The sequence below is a fragment of the Bos indicus x Bos taurus genome, chromosome 2 (assembly GCF_003369695.1).
Source record: "Bos indicus x Bos taurus breed Angus x Brahman F1 hybrid chromosome 2, Bos_hybrid_MaternalHap_v2.0, whole genome shotgun sequence".
NCBI lineage: Eukaryota > Metazoa > Chordata > Mammalia > Artiodactyla > Bovidae > Bos > Bos indicus x Bos taurus.
This window is the reverse complement of record NC_040077.1, coordinates 103,889,006-103,910,035: the sequence shown is the minus strand read 5'-3', so window position 1 is coordinate 103,910,035 and position 21,030 is coordinate 103,889,006. Positions and strand designations below refer to the sequence as shown.

General features: G+C 43.9%; 1 protein-coding gene across 1 annotated transcript in view; it reads left to right on the top strand.

Moving 5' to 3' along the window:
• Positions 1 to 21,030, top strand: part of MREG (melanoregulin) — a 69,764-nt gene that overhangs the window by 31,025 nt on the left and 17,709 nt on the right. The window lies entirely within an intron of this gene.

The window sequence follows — 21,030 nt, the reverse complement described above, 5'->3', positions numbered from 1 at the left end:
TCCATTAGTTTTTCTACAACTTGCATAAAGCAATTAGGCCTGAGAAGAAACAGAAACCATAAAGCTGCCTCAGTTCGCTTCAGTTCAGTTCAGTCGCTCAGTTGTGTCCAACTCTTTGTGACCGCATGGACCGCAGCACTCCAGGCTTCCCTTTCCATCACCATTTCCCAGAGCTTACTCAAACTTACGTTCATCGAGTCAGTGATGCCATCCAACCATCTCATCCTCTGTCATCCCCTTCTCTTCCCTTCTTCAATCTTTTCCAGCATCAGGGTCTTTTCCCGTGAGTCAGTTCTTCGCATCAGGTGGCCAAAGTATTGGAGTTTCAGCTTCAGCATCAGTCCTTCCAATGAATATTCAGGACTGATTTCCTTTAGGATGGACTGGTTGGATCTCCTTGCAGTCCAAGGGACTCTCAAGAGTCTTCTCCAACACCACAGTTTAAAAGCATCAGTTCTTTGGCACTCAGCTTTCTTTATGGTCCAACTCTCACATCCATACGTGACTCCTAGAAAAACCATAGCTTTGACTAGACATACCTTTGTTGGCAAAATAATGTCTCTGCTTTTTAATATGCTGTCTAGGTTGATCATAGCTTTTCTTCCAAGGGGGAAGCATCTTTTAATTTCATAGCTGCAGTCACCATCTGCAGTGATTTTGGAGTCCAAGAAAATAGTCTCTCACTGTTTCCATTGTTTCCCCATCTATTTGCATGAAGTGATGGGACCAGATGCCAAGATCTTAGTTTTCCGAATGTTGAGCTTTAAGCCAACTTTTTCACTCTCCTCTTTCACTTTCATCAAGAGGCTCTTTAGTTCTTCTTCACTTTCTGCCATAAGGGTGGTGTCATCTGCATATCTGAGGTTATTGATATTTCTCCCGGCAATCTTGATTCCAGCTTGTGCTTCACCCAGCCTGGCATTTCGCATGATGTACTCTGCATATAAGTTAAATGAGCAGGGTGACAATATACAGCCTTGACGTACTCCTTTCCCGATTTGGAACCAGTCTGTTGTTCCATGTCCAGTTCTAGCTGTTGCTTCTTGACCTGCATACAGATTTTTCAGGAGGCAGGTGAGGTAGTCTGGTATTCCTGTCTCTTGAAGAATTTTCCACAGTTTGTTGTGATCCAAGTGCCTCAAGTTGTATTTTTTTAAGTTATAGTTAACTAGTTATAAATTTGAAACATGAGGGATTATCAGCAAATTAAGCCTTCAGTGAACTACTTCTGTGATGACTTTGGTTTTTCCTTGAACAAGTGAGATCATCAGAAATACCTGCCTGTGTAGAGTCAGGGAGACTCCTCCACAGAATACCTGGATTTTCACAGCAGTTTTTTGATATAAATGAGTTATTTAAAAAAAGTGAGAGAGGCTTCCCTGGTGGTTCAGTGGTTAAGACTCTGAGCTCCCAGTGCATGGGGCCCCGGGTTCAGTCCCTGGTCAGGGAACTAGATCCCACATGTTACAACTAAAGATCCTGCATGCCACAACTAAGACCCTGTTCAGCCAAAAAAAAAAAAAAAAGAATGTGAGAGAGAGACCCTAAGAGGTTTTCTCTTCCTGATAGCATCCAGAAATGGGCTTGTGACTCAGGGTTCGACGCCCTTCCCTCTGGGGAGGAGAAGCAGAGCTACAGGATCTGAGGATTTAGGGCAGATAGCTATATGATTGTCTCTGTTCTATATTTTAAATGGGAGCAAAAATAATCATGTGGTAAAATAAGTCTATGGCCCTAGAACTTTATACAGAAGATTGTAAAACACTTTCCAGCTTATTTCCCTCTTCAAAAAATACCAGTGTGTCTAATTTTTCAAGGTATCTGCTATTTAGGGTTTGTTTGAACAAAATTCTGCCTAATGTGTCTAACCTATTTATTAGTTAATTTTATTAAAAACAATGTGTCTAATGTTCAGTTAGGCAAGCTTGATTTCAAATGAGTACTTTCAGTTCTTCATATCCCCGAGAATCAAGTATTTTCTAGTCTTGATGTTTATTTAGTGTTAACAATGCAGAAAACTCCTTTATGCTCTTCCTGCATCTCCTTCCTCTCAACTCAGTATAAGGACAAACTGATTTCTATTTGCCATGCAGTTAGAATTTCTGCTTTCATCAAAGTAAGGACCCACTTTCAATTTCACAACTGTTCTTAGGTCAACATGTTGGGCATGTATGCCAGGGGACCTGGTTGTTTGCTCATGCAAATCTCACAGGCTTATGATACCCTGGGTGTGTCACTTCCGCCCCAGATCTAGTAATCAGCTTTGCAGGTCTTGCACTTGATTTTCTCAGGGCACACAGAGCTGTTTCAACTTAGGGGGCATATTATTCAGAGAAACAGAAGCAGGAGGATGTGTGTGTGTGTATCTATATCTCTATATCTGTATATTTACCCCTATATCTATCTCTCTCTACTTTTCTATCTTATCTGTCTCTATCATTCTATTATATTTGCCTATCTATTTACATTTTTTTGTTTAAAGGAAATGGTTCACACAATTGTGGAGACTTGGTGAGTCAGCATCTGATGGGGGAGGCTGGAGATTTAGGGGTAGTTGAAATTCAAGTTCAAAGGCAGAATTCCTTCCTGCAGAGAGGAGGGTAATCTTTGTTTTAATCACTACCTTCAAGTGATTAGGTAGGGCCCACCCACATTGAGCTTCCTTCCTTAGCTGATAAAGAATGCGGCTGCAATGTGGGAGGCCTGGGTTCGATCCCTGGGTTGGGAAGATCCCCTGGAGAAGGGAAAGGCTACCCACTCCAGTAGATTCTGGCCTGGAGAATTCCATGAACTGTATAGTCCATGTGGTTGCAAAGAGTCAGACATGACTGAGTGACTTTGACTTCACCCACATTATAGAGAGTAATCTGCTTTACTCCCAGTGTGATAATTTAAATATTAATCTCTTACACAAAATACCTTCAGAGAAACATCCAGAATATTTGACCAAATATCTGGGCACTGTGACTCAGCCAACTTGACACATAGATGAACCATCATAGAGGATTTTACTAACACTAACCAAATTTGCAAGAGACTGCCATGTAAACCCGAATGTATGTAACCATTTGATGGGCCATAAAGTTGACTAATCTGTCCAGCCTCTCCCATATAATGAAATATGTAAAGGAAACTAGTGACCATACTGGAAGGTGCCTGGGGAAGAGGGATCAGAGATCAGCGGCACTGACATCAGTGGAGTACTTGCTGTGCACCCAGTGCTGCTCTCAGTACATGACATTGTGCTTGAGCTCGGTCGCTAAGTCATGTCTGACTCTTCAACTCTGTGGACTGCAGCCTGACAGGCTCCTCCGTCCATAGGATTTCCCAGGCAAGAATACTGGAGTGCGTTGCCATTTTCTTCTCCAGGCCAAGCCAAGTTGCTCAGTCGTGCCCAACTGTTTGCGATCCCATGGACTGTAGCCTACCAGGCTCCTCCGTCCATGGAATTTTCCAGGCAAGAGTACTGGAGTGGGTTGCCATTTCCTTCTTCAGGGGTACTTCCTGGACCTGGGATTGAACCTCCTGTGTCTCTTTACAACTGAGTCTCCAGGGAAGCCATCCATATACCGTGTTGACAGCTGTTGTCCTCCAGATGTGATAACCTAGAACTTTCACCCCCGGTATAAAGTTATTCCTCTGATTTGGTTAGGACACCTGGCCCCTTGATGGTGGTGGATAGAGGTTTCTGAACATCACCTCCAGGTGACTTGTAGCTTCAGGAACTGGACATAAGCAGGGATTTGGGAGGGCAGGCAATAGGATATGGAATCAAGGGAGATCCAGAATAATGTAATATTAGATGAATCTAGGCTGCCATCTATGGGGTCACACAGAGTTGGACATGACTGAAGTGACTTAGCAGCAGCAGCAGACTGAGAGCAGGGGCTGTTTGTTTAGTCACTAAGTCGTGTCCGAGTCTTTGCGACCTGACAGATTGTAGCCCTCTAGGCTTCTCTGTCCATGGGATTCTCCAGGCAGGAATACTGGAGTGGATTGCCATTTCCTTCTCCAGAGAGCAAGGGAGATATTTCAGATATTTTAAACTGAAGAGGCTAGGCAGATACCCAACAGAGCCAGCAGATTAGTAATGGAAGGTAAGATCTATAGACATTTCAGTTCCAGGGAAATAATCTATGTAGATTTATTGCAGATATGATTTAATGCATTGCCAAGGCTCGGCAAGTCCTCCCTATCCCATTTTCTCCCATGGAACCCCTTGACTCTTTTCTCAGTCCAATAGTGATGTCATGCGTGTTGCCTATGGACAGCTACACTTCTAAAATTGAAGACACATTCATTTTCTTAATTTGTTATTTAATATATAAAGCTGGACTGAGAGCATAGAAATTGAGGAGGCTGTTGAGCTTTGAGGAATCTCTGCCTAAATAGACTGTGGCAGCCTTCAGCAAAGTATGTTTTCCTCTTGGCAGAAAGGAGAGAGCCCAGGGGAAGTGGTGGCCTCTGAGTGGTATCCCTTGTGATCAAAATAGCTCCTTGCTTCCTCATCAGTCCTTTTGGCCCCATTCATTGGCTTGAAATTCTTTTAAGGTGGAGTAGCCTAAGTATCAAATCCAAGTTACATCAACTCACGGGGCAGTTCTGCTGTTGGCAGTCCATCCTATACATATTCTTTTACCGTTAAACAAAGATACGTGTTCTTTGCAGTAGTATTTTGAAAAGTAAACATCTGAAATAAAAATCTTTGATGGTTAAAAAATAATGAGGTTTAAAAAAAAAAAGAAAGCAGTGCTTGTGATGAGCCAGTCTGAAGCCTGAGGCAAAAAGAAAGGTCAGTTATACTGTTTGTATTGAAAAATGTTATTATTTGTTCACTGTGTATTTTTTATGTTATTTTAAAAAAATATTGCATTAAAATATTTGTCTTGAGAAAAATAATGAGGTAGGATTTACAGATCCTGGCTTGGAAAGATAGTTATGATCTATTGCTAAGTGGGTATGTATAATGTGTAGAAAAATGTCCCATTTGTATAAAAGTGTATGTATGCTAATATATAACTAACAATTTCTTTGTAGGAAGGTCACCTATGAACTTTTTTTAAGCCTTGGTGACCTCTGGGGAGTAGAAGTGGGTGGAAAAAAGGATACATTCTCTTTGAATTCCGCGATCTTCTGTACTGTCTGACAGCAGTGCATACGTTTGTGTTGCTTCTGTATACTGCTGCTGCTGCTGCTGCTGCTAAGTCTCTTCAGTCGTGTCCGACTCTGTGCGACCCCATAGACGGCAGCCCACCGACTCCCCCATCCCTGGGATTCTCCAGGCAAGAACACTGGAGTGGGTTGCCATTTCCTTCTCCATCTGTATACGTCTACTTGGTATAAAATAATTATTTCACAGCACATTTTGTGGAGGCTATTTCCCTGGGTCTTTCTAATCTGTCTTGTTTTGGTGTGGGTATGTTTGAAGAAAGGGGAAGAAGTGGGAAGAAGGAGAGAGACAGGAAGGGAGAGACAAGAGATTAGAAGAGAAAATGAGAGAGACCTTAGGAGGAACTGGAGCACGCTTTGAGGAATCCTGCCAAAATGGACTGAAGGGCAGAATGTGCATGAAGCAGTCAGTTGGTATTTATCTTTTTAACATTCTAAGATTCATCTGATAAAGCAGGCTCTTTCTCTGGAGCTTACCTCCCCTCCAACCGCCTGTGAATTCACATGGTAATTAACAGAGCTGTGGTTGTCTGCTGCCTCCCCACCCCCACCTTCTCCACTACCCCTCCCCCACCACTTCTTTTGATTGGTCTTGGTGTCTTAGAGTAACAGAAAACGGCTCTTAATTGCACAGAGCCTGCCAGAGCCCTGGATACTGGTGCGCTGGGACTGCAGGGTGTGAATGTGCTCAGCTGGGGAATCTCGGAAGGCTTACGGGGAGTCCTCTGTAAGAACAGCTTTCTGGTTTTGAGTGGATGCAGGGAGTGGGAGCTGGCAGGGAGGCGGGGTGGATGGCAGCACCCGCCCGGTTCTGTTGGGGGCCCAGATCTGTCGTTTCTCCGCCCTAAAATCCCCAGAGTGTTCTGAAAGGAGATCATATTTTTCTTGAAATGAAACCAACCTTCCATTTAGGTATTCAGTCCCTGGGTAGCTGTTTTTACATCATAATTAGACCATGTGATCATGCTGTCCCCGAAACCCTGGAGGGAGCTGTGCCCTTTGATGGGTTTGCAATACAAGAGGCAGGTCAGGTGGCTTATGAATGAATACAAACTGGGTCTGCCCTCTTGAAATAATCCTTCTGTTTAATTAGAAATGAGGTGAGGTAAAGTCACTCCCAAGCTTGTTTACCACATTGCTGTTGTCATTATTAAATAACTTGGAGCCTAGACCTAGAGATTATCATACTAAGTGAAGGAAGACATACAGAGAAAGACAAATACCATATGATACTACTCATATGTGGAATCTAATTTTTAAAAAAGATACAAATGAACTCATTTACAAAACAGAAGCAGATTTATAAATGTTGAAAAAAAACTTAACGGGTACCAAAGAGGAAATGTTGAGGGAAGTGTGGATAAATCAGGAGTTTGGGATGCACACACCAGTACTGCTATATATAAGGTAGATGACCAAAGGGCCCTACTGAATAGCACAGGGAACTCTCCCCAGTATTATCTGATAACCTATGTGAGAAAAGAATCTAAAAAGTGATGACTATTTGCATAAGTGTAACTGAATCACTTTACAGTACACCTGAAACTAACAAAACATTGTAAATCAGTTATACTCCAACAACATTAAAATCTTTTTTGAAAATTAAATGTGTGTGTGTGTGTTAGTTGCTCAGTCGTGTCTGACTCTGTGTGACCCCATGGACTGTGGCCCACAAGGCTCTTCTGTCCATGGGATTCTCCAGGCAAGAGTACTGGAGTGGATCAGTCAGTTCAGTTGCTCAGTCGTGTCCAACTCTTTGTGACCCCATGGACTGCAGCATGACAGGCCTCCGTGTCCATCACCAACTCCCAGAGTTTAATCAAACTCATGTCCATTGAGTCCGTGATGCCATCCAGCCATCTCATCCTCTGTCGTCCCCTTCTCCTTCTGCTCCCAATCCCTCCCAGCATCAGGGTCTTTTCCAATGAGTCAGCTCTTCGCATGAGGTGGCCAAAGTACTGGAGTTTCAGCTTCAGATCAGTCCTTCCAAAGAACACCCAGGACTGATCTTTAGGATGGAGTGGTTGTATCTCCTTGCAGTCCAAGGCACTCTCAAGAGTCTTCTCCAACACTGTAGTTCAAAAGCATCAATTCTTCAGTGCTCAGCTTTCTTTAGAGTCCACCTCTCACATCCATGCATGACTACTGGAAAAACCATAGCCTTGACTAGATGGACCTTTGTTGGCAAAGTAATGTCCCTGCTTTTTAATATGCTATTTCTCACTTCCACTGTATAATCATTAGGGATTTGATTTAAGGCATAACTGGAGTGGGTAGGTAAGCATAAACAAAGATTTAAAAAGAAAAATCCACTGAAACTTGCTCCGAGTTATTATTATTATTATTATTATTAAGTAAACATAGACAAAACCTTAAAAAAGTAAATAACTTGTAACTAGTTTCAGTGGACCTGAGTCAAGTTTACCTGGTTCCTTCTCCGATGGATGTGGTTTGCGGTAGGAGGCCACACGGCAATGAGCAGTGTGTGTTTGGGCCCCACGTCATCTGTCCTGGCTGTGGATCCAAGAACCAGAAGATCCTGTGCTCCTGCCGCTTCCCCAGGCCCTGATGCTGGGCAGTCATCAGGGAGGGGCCAGGCAGGAGGAAGGGCTCACAGACCCACCAGGATACTTTTTGTTTCATTGTGCAGTTGAATGCACCTCAGTCTCTCGGAGTTTAGTTTTTACTCTTACTTGTTTTTGCCAGCCTTGGCGAGTTTACCAGGAAGTTTTGAAACCATGTACAAGTGGTCGAAATAAAATGTCCCTGTGGTTGAGTTTGTTGTTAAACACAGGACATGCTTCAGGGACACGAGCTTTTATCTGTTGACTCTTTGCCAGCAGTCACTTAAAGCTTGGTGGACTCCGAGGAGAGCTATGGATGGGAGTGTCCACAGCTTGTAAGAAGAGAGAGACCCTCAGACCAGGGACTGGTCAGGGTGTCTGCTCTTCCAGCCCAGCCTTGGCAATGTGCGAAAATAAGTTTTAAAATGCCCTCTTGTCATCTTACACTGCATAGACTATCATCTGTCTAAAGTCAGTGTGGTTTCTGTATTTTTTCCTTCTGGGAAATGACTGTAGGCCATGCTCTTCAGCCATCATCCATTTGCCTCTAGGCAGAAGCCTGGAGGGAAGGGTGATGGGGTGTGAGGAAAAAGGTGATGTGCAAACAGGAGACTGCTTGAAGTAAGACTGAGCTACCCAGGGATGTATTTGTCACTCCCAAGATGGGCAACCTTCGAGTGCAGAACTATTCTCCCTGCCTTTCTGGGACCCCATTGACTTCTCGACCCCCTGCCCCCTGCCCCCGCCAGGATTCTTCTCATGGTGCCCTCTGGCCATGCCCCTTTTGTTGGCTCCTCACCACGCCTGGGCCCCCTACCCCCAGTTATCCCATCACTAACATTTTTTTCCTCCCATCTTTCCACCCAATTCAACATCCTTTTACTCTCTGTAGGCTCAGCTCAACTGGAAATTTAAAAAGAAACAAGTATTAGGTCAAAGCTAGAGGAATTCAGTGAAGAGTATGAATGACTTGAAGGAGGAAATGTGTGACCCTGAACTCATCATCACTGGTGAAATGTGAGAAAGAGCGGAGGTTTTCTGAGCAGAGAGGTCCCTCAGTGTGGTGGTTTCTTGCTGGGCGTCCAGATGTATTCATGCCTGTTGTCCCTGTGGTTTTTGGTCCTGATGGGGTTGGAGCAACCTCATCACCTTGGAAACACTGCCAGACGCATGCCATGTGAGATTCCTGGGGTAGGGACAGAATCTTGTCTGAGGTCCCTGAGGATGGAGGTCAGGGCACTGGATGAGCCAGTCTGCCTCTTATCCCAAAGGATTTTGTGGGGCCTAAGGGCTGAATTGTTGAAAGGAGTGGACTTTGGCATAGACTGGCAGTCAGCATCAAGCACAGCAAGCACCAGCCTTGAGCTGCATAAGAATGTGGACAGTGAGCTGGGGGTGCCTGGGTATGCTAGCCATCTGACTGAGGTCAGGTAAGGCAGGGACATTTGAACACCATCTCCCTTCGAGCTGGCAGATCTTCTGCTGATGTGGAAACACTGGCTGCCGTTCACACCACTCACTCTGCCTGTTCTTCTGCCCTAGTTTGGAAAGGTCTTTCCCTCCTCTCTGGTTTCTCCTGCTCCTGGCTCTTCTTCCAGCCATGGAAAGCAGAGGGCAGGGCTTTGTAATGTGTCCCAGCAGGGAAACAAGCAGAACCTGATTTTTTTTGTCCATCCTTCTCTGCATTTTGCTTGCTCATATTTTCACCCTTGTCTAGGCTTGCATTTAAAGTGAACGTCTCGGCCGATGCGGGCTTAGATTTAGTCACTGAGAGGAACTGGCTCAAGCCCACATGTATCTAGGTTTTTCATTGCTGAGTGTTTTTGAACTCTCAGCATTTTCATTGATGCTTCAGTTCTCACCTTCGTATTTTGATCCATGACATGCTGTTTATCTTTTACCTGCTTTAAAGTGACATTTAGGGGATAGAAAGCATCTTCAAACATATTTGGGCTTCCCTGGTGGCTCAGACAGGAAAGAGTCTGCCTGTAATGCAAGAGACCCAGGTTGGATCCCTGGGTGGGGAAGATTCCCTGAAGAAGGGAATGGCAACCCACTCCAGTATTCTTGCCTGGAGAATTCCACGGACAGAGAAGCCTGGCAGACTACAGTCCACGGGGTCGCTGTGAGTCAGACACGACTGAATGACTAACACTTTGAACATAAGCACTAGAAGTGTTTCAGAGGGACCATTCTCTGTTGGGTGGAGAGTAGTTACTATTGCTGCTTCTCTTTTTTCACTGCAGTGACTTATTTTCTTCCTTTCTTCCTTTCTTTTTTAAAAGTGTTTATTTATTTGACTGCACCTGGTCTTTGTTGCCTCATGCATGACCTTTGATCTCTGTTGAGGCACATGACATCTTTAACTGTGGGGTGTGAGCTCTCAGCTGTGGTATGTGGGACTAGTCCCCTGACCAGGGATTGAACTCAGGCCTCTGGAACTGGGCGTGTGGAGTCTTAGCCACTGGATCACCAGGGACGTCTGGCTCTGTCTGTCACCTTTTCAACCTATCGTGGCCGTGTACAGTGTGCTTCTGGCACATGTCACCTTCCTTGCAAGCTCATCAGTCATGTTGGATTAGGGCTCACTTTAATGACTTCATTTTAACTTGATCACTTTTGTAGAGACACTGTTTCCCAATAAAGTCACACTCTGAGGCACTGGGGGTTAGGACTTGGCATACAAATTTTGTGGGGACCAGAAATAGTTACTTTGTTTGGTCATCAGATGTAGACCCTGTGGTTATAGCAGGGTTTAAAGAGCCTGCCCTCAGGGAGCTTACATTCTATTAAAAGGACACTGACAACAAATAATGCAGGTTTTGCTTGTTCCTTAGAAGGAAAGCTATGACAGACCTAGATAGTGTATTAAAAAGCAGAGACATCACTTTGGCTGCAGAGGCCCGTATAGTCAAAGCTATGGTCTTTCCATTAGTCATGTATGGATGTGAGAGTTGGACCATAAAGAAAGCTGAACACCAAATAGTCGATGCTTTTGAATTGTGGTGTTGGAGAAGATTCTTGAGAGTCTCTTGGAAAGCAAGGAGATCAAACCAGTCAATCCTAAAGATTAAAATTAACCCTGAATATTCATTGGAAGGACTGATGCTAAAGCTGAAACTCCAATATTTTGGCCACCTGATGCAAAGAGCTGACTTATTGGAAAAGACCCTGATGCAGGGAAAGATTGAAGGCAGGAGGAGAAGGGAGCAACAGAGAATGAAGACGGTTGGATGGCATCACTGACTTATTAGACATGAGTTTGAGCAAACTCCAGGAGATAGTGAAGGACAGGGAAGCTGGCGTGCTGCAGTCCATGGGGTCACAAAGAGTTGGACAGAACTTAGTGACTGAGCAACAACACAAGGTTATGTAGCGGTGGAAAAATTTTCCTTTCTTCCCTTCTTTGGCTGGACTGATAATTAAATTGATATAAGACAGATTAACAGGAGAAAAATAAATTTAATTATGTATATATGAGATTCCCATAAAGATACGAAGACTCAAAGGGCAACCACATAATTGAAGTTTATGTAACATCCTGAATGAAGAAAAGGGGTGTAGAAGTCTGGGGGTTCAAAGTTGGAGGAAAGCCATTCATGGGAAGGCAGAGGAGATGTTTGAAAAACAAGTTTCCCTGTTATGCAGATACGTTTCCTAGATAAAAAATAATTATGGGTACAGGCCACCTTTCCAATATAAATTTAGGTGGTTGACTTTTCTTAAATCTGATGGGTTTTGATTGCCTTTACCCTCAAATATTGGGTTGGCCAAAAAGTTCATTCAAATTTTCCTGGAACATCTTATGGAAAAACCTGAATGAACTTGTTGGCCAACCCAGTAATCCTTATGCCAAAGAGATATGTTTTAGGGTAACAAAACCTTCTCCCCTTTCAGTTGTGATAAGCATTTGGAAGAAAAATAAGATAATATGAGGGAACAGAAAGTGACTTTGGGCTCAGTGCAGAGACCTGATTGGGCTGGGAACTGAGACTTGTAAAGGGCATTCCAGGCAGAGGGACAGCACGTGCAGAGGCTCAGGGCAGCAATGAGCACGGTGTGCCGGGACAGCAAGGAGGCCAGCGTGGCTGCAGCAGAGGGAGCCAGGGGAGGGTCTGTGCTGCATGACCCTGAGCAGACTGGCAAGGACCAGACCCCTCAGGCCTGATAGGCACTGTGAGGGTTTAGAATTCTAAGAGGGGTAGGGAGTGCTTTTGAATTAATCAAATAGGAAATGCTACTTTGTTCCTTTGCAAGATCTGTTCTTCTCTGGCCCCAGTTACTTCTACTCTGGGCAACTTGCACTCCCTGGGAGTCCCGAGCAGGCCTGGCCTTGCACTGTGCCTCTCCTCCGCATTGCGAGATACATCTCCACGGGAATCCTGATCTCTGCACACACCCTGAGCAGAGACACTGTCTGCCCTTTGTCTGGACTGTCTTGTCAGGGTGTTTTACAGTGAACAGCCTTGGGAGGTAGAGCCAGGTCTCCTTCTGGAGCAAAGGGCGGGTGGGTCTTTCCCATTATAAAAGGTCAGGTTCCCTGAGTTTAGGGTTCCTTTCCTGTAATGTAGCCTACTGCACGTGTAGGCATCATTTAGCTCTCTTCTCATTACTGGGTGGGATTTGGCCTGAAGAATGCTGATCTGCTCCTGCTGGAGTCTTTGTTTCTGACCCTGGAGTCTTGTGTCTTTTTCCAACACTCATGAAACTGTGGCAGAAGACCATGTTAGTTTCTAAGCTTGTGAGTCAAATCTCAGATGCTTGACAATTCTCAACACCCTTAAAATAGTTCTCATGTTGGCATCTTGACTGAAAGTTTGACCATGGGTCAATGCTTTGGTGTATATGTGTGGTTTTTAAACTTTTTTTCTGTTATTTTTGGAACTCTTCACACTTCCCTCTTCCATGAAACCTACCAGAAAACAGATCTAATTGAAACTGCCCTGGTCTGAGGAAAGGCAAGAACTTAGAGGGCGAGGTGAGGACATGGTCTCAGAAGTTTCTCTGCTTAATTGCCTGTGAACCATGGAGCACTGACGCGGCTTTTAACGTAAGAAATGTTAAGTGCTGTCATCCTGGGTACCTGCATTTTAAGGATTCAGGCCTCCTTTGAGTGAGATGTGTGCACTGTGGAAATGGGGGTGGGAGTGTTTCTGAGAGTAAGTCAGGTGGACTGGATTCCTCCATGCCACGTGTCTCTCTCCACAGTCTAGGCAAGCTGTGGTCCACGGGCCAAATTCCAGTTTTATTGGAACACAGACACTCCCACTTGTTTATATGTGTTTTCTGGATGCTTTGGTGCTTCAGTGACAAAGATGAGTAATTGTGATGGAGACCTTGTGTTCTGTCAGTTCAGTTCAGTTCAGTCGCTCAGTTGTGTCCGACTTTTCCAATGAGTCAGCTCTTCGCGTCTGGTGGCCAGAGTATTGGCGTTTCAGCTTCAGCATCAGTCCTTCCAATGAATATTCAGGACTGATTTCCTTTAGGACTGACTGCTTTGATCTCCTTGCAGTCCAAGGGACTCTCAAAAGCCTTTTCCAACACCCCAGTTCAGAAGCATCAGTTCTTTGGCACTCGGCTGTCTCTGTGGTCCAACTCTGACATCCATACATGACTACTCGAAAAACCATTAAATACGTCTTGTAAACATATGAAATATGTTTTGTCAAATATGTGTGTGAAATATGAAAAGCCATTAAATGTGTCTTGTAAACCCTAAAATATTTAGTATCTGGCTTGATGCCATCCAAGCTTTGCTTGTGGTTTGGTGCTCAGCAGAAGCTCCGATACTTTGGCCACCTGATCCAAAGAGCCAACTCATTGGAAAAGACCCTGATGCTGGGAAAGATTGAAGGCCAAAGGAGAAGAGGGAAGAAGAGGATGAGATGGTTAGATAGCATCACTGACTCAATGAACATGAATTTGAGCCAACTCTGGGAAATAGTGAAGGAGAGGGAAGCCTGGCATGCTGCAGTCATGGTGTCCCAGAGTAGGAAACGACTTAGCAACCAAACAACAGCAACATACTTGGCTCAAATGCTTGTGTGGCAGATATAGTTTTTCAAACAACAAGGACACATAATCAACCCCCCTTGAGGAGGGCTCCCCACATCCACTGCTTGATGATACTTTGGAAGAAGACATCCTCTCTGGAACCTGAGAGACCCTTTGAGCCTTTTCATTTATGGGTGCAAAACAGCTGTCAATTCCTGATGCTTTTTTCTTTTGAAAAATGCCTAGAAATTATGTATCATGTTAGATTAGTCAACATTTTAAAAAACAACCTAGCATTTCTAAACATGTTAATTTTACCATGGATGAGTGCCACTGTTTTAACAATCTGAGAATTTTAAATGCAGAGGGATTGTTTTAGGGGCTTTGTTTGAATTAATTAAAGCCCGCCATGTTAATAAGGAAACAGGCAGGTGACTGACAAGGCAGAGGTCTGGAAAACTGGAAATGGTTGCCGAATTTAGGATTCATGAAGGCAGCTTCCTAATTGGCTTGACAAAGGGTCATCCATGTGTTTATGACAGCCAGTGAAGACTGAAGTAATTATAAACCATGTGTTAACCAGTGTGTTTCTGGGCAATTACAGGACTGCTTCCACTTAAACCATTATTTTGCCTTGAGGCGGAGGCATTACATCACGCTAGGGGCTTTGTCAGAGTCACCTCCAAACACTTGAATGGGGGAGCGTCATCTTTGGGTTCTGCTGAAGATGGTAGAGGAGTAAAACATGGACAGCAGGCGAGATACTGGAGTTGTAAGGAAAAATATTTTACAAGGCTTGACTCTAAATAATAACTTCCGATTGTTATAGGAACCCTGTCGTCATTGACAGCTTGACAGAGCAAGCATTTTGTGCCTCTTTTGAAAGGGTCTCTGTGACTCCGCGGTGTGCCTGTGTTGGAGATGTTCTTCGAGTGATTGGGCAGTGGTTCAGTTTACAGGTCCGTGTCTTCAAAAAGACATACATAGATCACTTAGAGCAGGTCTGGAGTAGACAATGAAAATACAGAAAAATTAGAAAGTAGGAGTCAAGTGAGGGAGAGGTGGGGTGAACGCAGATTGTTAAATCAGATTCACACGGATCATAGATTTTATCCAGCGTCAAACTTCCCCTGAGAACTCAGTTGGTAAAGAATCTGCCTGTGACGCATGAGACCTAGGTTCAATCTCTGGGTCAGGAAGATCCCCTGGAGAAAGGAATGGCTACCCACTCTAGTATTCTTGCCTGGGAAATCCTATAGACAGAGGAGCCTGGCAGGCTACAGTTCATGGGGTCGCAAAGAGTCGGACACGACTGAGCGACTAAACCACCACCTCTTCCAGGCTTTACTAGCACTTTCAGTGACACAGACAATTGAGAGGCTTGGGAGAAGAAGAGAGAAGTCTGGCACACTGAGAATGTCTCCCAGGGCCCCCTGCACCCCACAGGACATGTACCCCTGACTCAGAATACTAGATGAGGTTCATGGGGTTACCTCACACAGTGCAAAGCATTTAAATTATGAAAGAGCTCTGGTGTATGCCCCCTCATTATTCTGTAGAATATGTGACACTCTCCAGGGACTATACCCCAAAGATATTTGATGTCTTGAGTCCAAGTCATCCTATGGCCAGAGACATCCTATGGCCAGAATACCTAAGGGTATTCTATAGTCAAACCTTCTTCCTAGCAAATACTGTTAGTCTAGTTACCTGGAGGTTCACTTGATAAGAAAATCAGATAGATTTACCTGGCTTCTTGGGCTTCCCAGGTGGTGTTCATGGTAAAGAATCCACCTTCCAATGCAGCGAGTTCAGTCCCTGGGTTGGGAAGATCCCCTGGAGGAGGGCATGGCAACCCACTCCAGTCTTCTTGCCTGGAGAATCCCCATGGACAGAGGAGCCTGGCATGCTACAGTCCATGATATCAATTCAGTAGTGTCCGACTCTTTGTGACCCCATGGACTGTAGCCCGTCAGGCTCCTCTGTCCATGGGATTCTCCAGGTAAGAATGTTGGAGTGGGTAGCCATTCCCTTCTCCAGGGGATCTTCCTGACCCTGGGTTCGAACCCGTGTCTTCTGTGGCTTGTGAACTGCAGGCAGAATCTTTACTCCTGAGCACCTGGGGAAGCCCATAGGGTTACGTAGAGTCGGAAATGACTGAAGCAACATAGCATGAATGCACACACCTGCCTTCTTTCCTTTTTTGGGGAGGCTTACCCACGCCTACCCTCAACACACACACATACACACATAGCCAGTAAATGGACCACAGGCCAGCTATTTAACTCCTGAAGGTATAAAAAAGTGGAATTATTCAGGGTTAGGCAGAAATAAAAGCAATTTGGCAGCTTTCAAATAAAGGAAGGACAATTATAATTTGGGTTCCTGGTAATAAAGTATGGAAAAAGAGTAATTACAGAAAGGGTTATCACTATAAACAATTATTTTCGTTAAAAAAAGTAGAAAATGGTCAGATTTGGGGGGTTGTTAGTTTTTCAAAGCAAATGACAGCTTCCTCCTTTCTCTCCTTCCTCCTCTCTGCTATCTGTCTGCCTGGCTCTGCTGAGTTTTGCATGTACCGGCCACCCCCTTCCGGGTTATCATATTGTCCTTGCTCCTTCCCCTTTTTCTTCCTTCTCTTTGAAGCTGGCAGAGATCCTGAATTCAGAGTAAATGCCCACAGAAGCAACAGTGTTTTCAGCTAAATATTGTAACATGCACAGGAACTTGCAGACTTATTGACAGGCTTTTCACTTCAGCATCAGGTGACCTAAGGTCTGTGCATTGAATCCAGAACACGGTAAATACTTTTAAAAATAAATTCGACTTACAGTAATACCCATAGCTAGATTTTTCTATTTTTGAAGCAGTTAGATACTTGGTTAGGTTAATAAAGGAAATCATTAAAAATAACAAAAATCAATAAAAATAATTCTTGGGGATATTAAAGTTTTAAAGTTTCTATTCTGAATATAAAAGAAGTACATGATCATTATGGAAAATTTGGAACATATAGGGAAAAAAATCATCTACACATAATCTTATCCTTAGATTAAACACTATTATACTACTTTATTGCATTTTTCTTTTGCTTTTTTTGAGACAAAATATACATATATATAGATATGCACAGACATGTATGTAGTTATTTCCTCTGTCCATGGAATTCTCCAGGCAAGAATATTTTCCATTCCTTTCTCCAGAAGGGAGAATATATATATGTATTATGTATATACACTATACATAATATTACATATATACATAATATTATATATAGTGTATATATTATGTATATAGACTATACATACATATATATATGTATGTATTATATATAATGCATATATACTTGTATATTATGTGTGTGTATATATGTATATAATGTATATATACTAATGTGAATATATATACTTGTTTCAAAAATATGTTATGGTAAATATATATAGTCTGCTTTAACTAACACTGGTCACTAATGTATCATTTAAGTCTTTTTTCATCCATCATCTTTTAATTAGTGCTTTAAAGCACATTATTTGCATTGACCTTTTTTGCATTTGAGATTATTTCCTTAGGCTAGATTCTTCAAACTGTAATTCATAGATTAAAGATTTTATCCATTTTTATATACTCTGATATATACTGCCAAATAGTTTTCACTATCTGTGAAAAAAATAAAGTAACACCAGTTTCATAACTCTCAATACAAAAGAGCGCCTTTCACCACATCCTTCCCAGCACTGGATGTTCTCATTTTCTTTTATTTTTAATAGATAATTTGGCTAATTGTAAGGGTTCATAAGGGTTGCTTAGTTGATCAGTTGTGTCCGACTCTTTGCAATCCCATGGACTTTAGCCCACCAGGCTCCTCTGTCCATGGGATTCTCCAGGCAAGAATACTGGAATGGGTTGCCATTCCCTTCTCCAGGGAATCTTCCCAACCCAGAGCTTGAACCTGGGTCTCTTGCATTGCAGGCAGATTCTTTACCATCTGAGCCACTAGGGAAGCCCTTATACAATTTGGCTAGACAACAACAAGACAAAATTTATTGTTTCATTGAGAATTCTTGAAGGGTAGATAATTATTTCCTAATTGATCCTTTCATGAATTATCTATCCATGGCTTCTGCCCATGGGGTCACAAAGAGTCAGACACAACCGAGTGACTAAACAACCATACTTGTATCAAATGCTTTTTCCACTATGTTACTTGTCTTTTTAATATTATTTTTTCTCCGTGACTAAGTTTCAGGTTTTTATGTAGTCAAATTATATATTTTTCTGTTGCCTTGGAGGTCTTTCAAAGTAGTATGACATTTGCCCAGGTATAGGAATCAGTTCAATGAGATTATGGTACAAAAGCATTTTTAGACAGTGAAAGACACGCTACCAATGATAGGGGCAGTGACTTCTCCCCCGACTGTCACCTGGAAAGAACCTGCAGTTCTTACGGACCCACATAGAAATGTTTTCTGATAAGGTCTGGATAAAGAGGTGTCCTTTTGCAAACTGCCACTCTTCAGCATGTATTTACATTTATGGCATCTTTCCATTTGGGTGAGCCTCACTGGAGGTGCTGACTCGCCAGGCATGGTCAGCAGCTGCCATATTGCACAGCCCAGGGCTAGAGGCTGAGGTTGGGTGGCTGACCTTTGCGATGCCCTCTAGACTCTGCACGAAGACAATCCATGGTTACATCCAGACTTGCTAGGTAATTTGAAGATGCTGCCTTCCTTGAAGGTACACAGTTAAGGTAATTGGCTGTTTCTGTCTTGCCAGAAATTCAAGCCCCTCTTTCCACTCCATGCACAGGAATTGACTTATTATCCTATGCCTTTAGTGACAACAACTAATTGTCTCTTTCTTGCTGTGGCCTGAGCAGCAGATCCGAGAATGGGTTCCAGTGAGTTATAGTGTCACAGGAAAACACCGAGGCCCAGTTCTTTGCACTGGCTGTGTTGGCCACATTGCCTCCTGAGTGGGGCCCTTCTACCATTGCTAAAATTGTGTGTAGGCTGGAACCACGCAAATTCGACAGGACTGACTTGAAATCTCTTTGCTTAACGGCCCCATCCGTGGCTTTGCTGGCATCCATCCACAGCCGAAGCTGCAAGTTATCCCTCGGCTTAATCTGGTTAAAACCAGAAAAAGAATTAGGTCAGTGGCCACTGGCTGCAAGGCAGTCTGTTTCCAGAACTCCGGCCGAACTGCGGAATATAAATCAGCAGGGAGAGTTGGCAAAGCATTACTTGGTACTTGCATTTGACTTGTTCTGGGTCCGACTTCTAGCCCTGGTTCTAGGTCTTAACACAAGAGCTCGCAGAGGGCAGTGGATCTACATTAGCAACCAGGGGTAGTGGTGGTTCAGTAGCTCAGTTGTGTCTGACTCTTGGCGACCACACAGACTGCGGTACACCAGGCTCTCCTGTCTTTCACCGTCTCCTGGAGTTTGCTCAGACTCATGTCCATTGAGTCGGTGATGCCACCCAACCATCTCAGGATGTACTTTTCCATGGTGCCTCAGGCAGGAACTGCAGAATGCTGTTTGGGGTTTGAGGCTCTGCCTGGTAGGTCGGGTCAAACTGCCCAATCTGCCAGACCTTGGGCAAGTTTCACTTTATTGTCTTTTAAGTATTAGAGCAGAGGTCCCCAACCTTTTTGGCACCAGGGACCGATTTCGTGGGAGACAGTTTTTCCAAAGACCAGGGATCGGGGGATGGTTTGGGGACGATTCAAGTGCATTACATTTATTGTGCACTTATTTCTAATCTAATGCCACCTCTGATCTGACAGGAGGTACTACTTTGCAGCCTGGAGCCTGGGGACTCCTGTTAACTAGAGCATCTGGGGTGGGGGTCTCAGAGCCTAGCAGTTTGTGCAGCAAGCTTACCCAACTAAGGCCCAGCTTTCTCTGGGATTCAGAGAGAAGGCAAGTAGATGGCTCTGGAAGGTCAGGAGGAAGGAGTTGTTCAGTCGCTCAGTCATGTCTGACTCTTTGCGACCCCATGGACTGCAGCACGCTAAGCTCCCCTGTCCTCCTTCACTATCTCCCAGAGTTTGCTCAGAGATGGAAACCTGTAAGTCAGAAGCTTGTTCCCCTTTTTTTTTTAATGTGAGCTTTATTTTTTTTAAAGATTATTTTGATGCGGACCATTTTAAAAGTTTAAATTTTATTGAATTTGTTAAAGTATTGCTTCTGTTCAACTTTTGTTTGTTTGTTTGTTTTGGCCACAAGGCATGTGGGAGTCTTAGCTCCCTGACCAGGGATGGAACCTGCACACCCTGCCTTGGAAAGTGAGGTCTTAACTATTGAAATGACAGGGAAGTCCCCAGAGGCTTGTTCTTATCTCCCTGGATTGGTGGGTCTGAGGAGATTAGGGGAGAGAGAACCTCATCAGAGTTTGACCTTCCAAACTGAAAAGGCTCGTTTCCATAGGCCTTAGTTACCGACCCATAGGTCTTGTGTGGAGCGGACGTTCCAGAGTAGCGAGATGTCTGGGCTGAAGCAGTAATGAAACTACACACTTCAGACTGGGACCCGATCCCAGGCTCACCTCACCTGGGACTTGAGCCCAAGTCTTCTAACTTCTCTCCTTTGGAAGGGGCTGGAATTCAGCCGCACGTGAGATGGACTTGAACCCACAATCTCTGGCTTAGAAGGGGACTCGAACCCACAGTCTCCCAGTTGAAACAGTCTGGGACTTCCCTGGTGGTCCAGGGTTAAGACTCCATGCTCCCAATGCAGGGGATCTGGGTTTGATCCCTGGTCAGGGAACTAGATTCGGCAACTAAGAGTTGGCTAAAGATCCTGCAGGCTGGAAACTAAGACCCGATGCAGCCAAATAAATATTAAAAAAAGAAAGAAAGGAAACCCCACGTCTTAGCACAGAAGGAATTCAGCAAGAGGCCAAGTGATAAGCAAGAAGTAGATTTATTATTAATGATATAGAATGCTTGTGAAAGACACAAATGGGCAGGCAGGAGGGCTCTGCCCTGAGAGCTAAGTGGGAAAGCAGGTTCATTCAAGGAGGGATATGCTCCACAGACAGAGTGTGGGCTGTTTCAGAAGTTAAGAGGCCACGAGGTGTGAGGTTGGTTATTCTTTATGGGCTGGGTAATTTCATAGGCTAATGAGTGGGGGGATTATCCCAATTATTTTAGGTCAGGGGCAGAGATTTCCAGGAATCGGGCCAGTGCCCACTTTGATGGTTGGCTTTGGAACTGTCATGGTGCTGGTGGGTGTGTCATTTAGCATATGCTAATGTATTATAATAAGCATATGATGAGGCTCAAGGTCTACTGGAAGTTA